Here is a 5,000-nt window from a genome sequence, read left to right on the forward strand (position 1 = left end):
TTTAAAGGAACACTAGGTAGTTTTCTTCCTTGGTTGTGCTACAGGTTTGAAACGGAACTGCCAATCATAGAGAGTAACAGTTGTTAACTTTAGTTATCTATTTAAGTTGTTTTCTGGTTGTCCACTCAAGTTGTTCGCTTTGCTTGACCTAACGCACCATTCACATATACATTGCTAGCGCACACCAAGGGGCAAGGTGGGGGCATAAACAGGGTTCGAGCGGTGTGTTCAGTAAAAAAATTTCACACCCACAGTTTGCTTACAAGTGTTTATGCCATTCAAATGAGACACCACACAGACCATTAAAGTAAACACGGTGGAGGGAGGAAAAAAAAGTTGAAAGTCATTGTGTCATAGTTTTCAATGGGACACTGCTTACAGTCTGCTCAACACCAGACAGAAATGAAACTGGAGTTCTATGTATTTCCACATTGTGGCGTCTGGCGTGGAGTTGTCTGGCCACTGTGCAGACACAACTCTTCGGACAAGTCCACGCGAGCCTTGTGGGCACAGACAATGACAATGTGAATGAGACTTACGTTTTGAAGTGGAATTGTTACTCATAACAAACTACAAAGTGAGGGGCCTGCTCCTCCTAACTTGTGCAGTGCAGTTACAGCCCATTGAGGGTGGCAAACTCAATTCAAAAGTGATTCTCACCCTGTTACGACTTAAATAACCACCTAATACATTTTGGAGACATAAAGGTCAAACATGACTAGTTTCATACTTTGAAGTTACTGTACGTTTTGTTGGTGCACACACCCAATTGGAAAAGTACTGTGGAAAAAAATGGTTTTCAGTATAATTTTATTGTATGTGTGCATAGTGAAGTTATTATTGGCCACTGTAAGTGTAAAGGAATCCCTCCTACCAGACACACACAGAGACACACATTTTACTTTTCTCTTTTATATTAATCTCCTCAGTTAAAATGACACACACACACACACACACACACACACACACACACACGCACGCACGCACACACACACACACACACACACACACACACACACACACACACACACACACACACACACACACACACACACACACACACACACACACACACACACACACACACACACACACACACACACACACACACACAGTGGTGAGAAAGGTTAAACATAATTCATTCAGTTAAGTGACCATGACAAGAAGTACTTGTCCTGCAGTAGAGTGTTCTTGTGGATACACACATACAAACCCACCCTTATTCCCACACACTGGCCCAGCCCTCTGAATCAGTGTGCCATGGTGTAACCACATTATGCCCTGGGCCGTTTCAACGTATTCACAGGTCCTAGGCAAGGAGGGACTTGGGGCCCCTCTTTTCTCTTCATACTGGGAAGGGGCCCTCTCAAGATGGATTTTGATAGCAGTACCGTTGCACTTTTCTGTCATTGAATTTAGGGAGGTTTCGCCTCACTCACAAAGTTGCCATTGCTGTCATTTGAAGACAAGTACATTACTAGTCCCTGACAAAGACTGTGCAGGTTGCACGTTGGGCAGCCCATTTGCCTTGAAGAAAAAGTAAAAAATATTGCCACAGTTTCCTCCTCTTTATTTTTTGTTACAGAACTAGTCATTACCAAGGGCATTACCCTTTAAGATGGAGGCCCTAGGCATTTGCCTAGTTTGCCTGCCTGGTTGTGACAGGCCTGACTACGCTTTGGTGAGGGGGAAAGAGTGAGTGAGGCAGGCAACATTCTCTCAAATCTGTCAAAGTAGCTCAGGGGTGAGTCAGATCTCCAGAGAGCACTCCACTGTTCCAGACACACTGCAAACACTTTATTGGCCTGGGTGTGACACAGGCCGCAGTAAAGGCCTAGTTGTATTTGCAAACTGTTTAGCTGTTAAGCGTAAAACCGACAAGCCTGGCGTGGTCAGGACGACCGTAACGTGCGATCCGTGAGGGCTCAGCAGTGTAAGTTAGGTAATTCCCTAAAGACACGATTTTTGAAGCGTTAGGTCATCTTATGGACCATCTTTTAATGTATTTTATGAATGGCTGGAACCTGACACACGCCTGGTCAGTGACACAGTGGTGACCGTATGCTATACGGCTTCCCTAGTGTGTGGATGCCAATGAATTTGCACTTGTCTGCGAGAGGAAAGTTGGAGAGCGAAGTGGGATGGGTCAGACAAAGTTTGCTAGGAGCAGTCAATGACTTCATAGTGTTCATGTGTTAGTGTGAATCAGCATAAGTTCTAAATGGAGGGAATATAGGGTGTGGGGATATATGCACGCATTAAAGGTTGGCTTTCATTGGGTTGCAAAGTGACTGGTTCACTGTCCTCAGTTTGTGAATTGTGGTGTTAGCAAAACTTACAAGCTCTTTGTGCACACTTTATCAGAAATGATGTTTTCACCGAAATAAGACATTAGCATGTAAACATGTGCAGCCCATAAAACACATATTAATGATTATTTATTTATTTAATCTGTACAACTGACTTTAAGTGAGATTAGATAACATGTCTCTGCCATTACAGTAAATTCTTATCATAAACATTGTGAAAGTTTCAGAAAAGGCTTAAACCAGCCAATTGTTTTTCCTTTTTCTGAATTCACAAGTCTACAGGTATACAGACTGACACATTGTTAAGCTATTAGATCTCTGTTATTGTACTTCAGTGTTTTTAATGAGCGGGCCTTAATTAAAAACCAGGACATGGAGGTGTTGTCAAGGCCGCAGCTTACAGGTCCTCTAAACCGCGAGAGTTATAAGACTGCACAGCACCAGCTTTATTTCCCCATCTATAGACAACTGTTCTGCTAACCTCTTTACACACACACGCACGCACACACACACACACACACACACACACACACACACACACACACACACACACACACACACACACACACACACACACACACACACACACACACACACACACACACACACACACACACTCTTTTATAGCCTGTTTTATTGCAGGTATAGAACGAGAGAGAGAGAGAGAGAGAGAGAGAGAGAGAGAGAGAGAGAGAGAGAGAGAGAATGACATGTAAAGAAACTTGCAAATCTCCAACCTACATAATAGACATGTCATATCTTTAATTATTTTATGTTTACTCACGTCATACAAATCATTCATAATTCACAGCTTCATTGTAATGTCACCATAACAAGCATATTAAACATACTGTAAGTGACATCATACAATTGTAATTGCAATTGTTTCAATTTAAATCACAGGGAACACAAAGTCATTTTATCATTATAGTTCTGTTGTATGTTATCCCACCTGCACAGACCTACTGGTGGAAATGAGCAATTTAGTGCATATGTGTTTTATGTCCTTTATCGTCATATTGTATTCATCATCCTCATAAGAATGAAACCAACTGTACTAAATGTATGAGTGCCAGCTGTGTGTGCGCGTGCGTGCGTGCGTGCGTGCGTGCGTGCGTGCGTGCGTGCGTGCGTGCGTGCGTGCGTGCGTGCGTGCGTGCATGCGTGCGCAGAGTCGATTCTAGGGTCAGGTGGGGCCCCAGGCGAAAATGCAAAAGAATGAACATTTGAACCAAAATCACCACTACTGTAGTGCAGCATGGACTGTTATTCACTATCTAGGGGCTTGGGGGCCCCAAGCGGCTGCCTGCCTTGCCTGGTGTGTGTGTGTGTGTGTGTGCCTGCCTGCCCTCATGATAATATAGAAACTGAGTGACAAAAAACCCCAACTGAATGACAAATTGGGTGGCAAGCTTTCAAGATGGCAAACAAAGGTGTGTTTTTTTCCTCTGGTGAAGTGGGCAAGGTGCCAACAAAGTTAGACTTGTTATGTAACTGTCTGACTCTCTGTATCCTGGGGAGACGGATTGGAGATAGAAGAGAGAGTGACTGTGTTTGGCCAACTTACTGTAACCCTCATCCCAAGCCAAAGTCTAACAAGCTTGCACACGCTCTGCCTTGGCTGCCTGTGACACAGAAATACTCCAATATGAACTGAACCTGAACTGTTCTCGCTTCAATATAAATCCTATTTAATCACCAGTACTTAATCACAGGAAATTAAGCAGTGTGGTGCTTAGACATTGAGTGGGTTTGTTTGTTATTTTGCATGATTTAATGAAGGGAATTCGTGGTTTATTAATGTAGCCTACAGGTTCTTTCTCTGAAGGCTCATTAGCGTTTCATTCCATATGAAAGACTGGCTACGTGCCATATGTCATGGTTTGCTGGACATCTGTTAGTGGTATACTTTTATGGCAAATTAAGAGTCTCAATTTCTAGTTGTTATGCTACTGCCTTTTGGTTGTTGTGTGCTTCACCTGGTGTAAAACAACGTGTTTCAGTATGACTAAACTCTGAGCGTGTTCTGATTTGGAAATGTTTTGACTGTTGACAAATTGGTTTCGTGTTGTTGATGTCAAAACAGACATGCCAGTAAAGGGGGTCATTGTCTAGTCTTGCTGCACAAAATTCCTAGTATATACATAGTAGTTGAGATCACTTCCTAAACGATCCATTTCTGTGATTCTTGGCATTGTGGTTGAAGTTTCATGTCCGGTTTGCACTCCTTCGTGGTGGGTCACTGTATGAAAACAATACATTGTGATAACAGGTTTTAAGAAGGAAGTCGCCAGGCCGCCGTTATCTGACATTTCCAGTAAGCATCAGGGGGATAAAGGTGATGAGGTGTGGGGGTCTATGTATGGACGGCTAGACAGAGTAGGCCTAATAGATTTTTAAAAAAGAACACTTTTACTTTACTTTAGCACCCATTGCTCATTCCTTGATCAAACATGCTGCATTTGAACTACAGATCTGATTCAGTTTCCTGTCTCCATCCTATTCTTGATCTTCTTCAATTTTAGAAGAGAAAAACATGTGACAACTTTTGTATCATTTGTGTGTCTGGTTAGGATTAGGATTTCTGTTCAGTAGTTACAATACTGAGTCAGTGTCTTATCTGCTCAGTGTTGTATCTCTGCGCTGCTTCTGGCCGGTTTGCCAGATGACTACGATGGAAAGTGCTGCTAC

The sequence above is a fragment of the Engraulis encrasicolus genome, chromosome 21 (genome assembly GCF_034702125.1).
Source record: "Engraulis encrasicolus isolate BLACKSEA-1 chromosome 21, IST_EnEncr_1.0, whole genome shotgun sequence".
Taxonomy (NCBI): domain Eukaryota; kingdom Metazoa; phylum Chordata; class Actinopteri; order Clupeiformes; family Engraulidae; genus Engraulis; species Engraulis encrasicolus.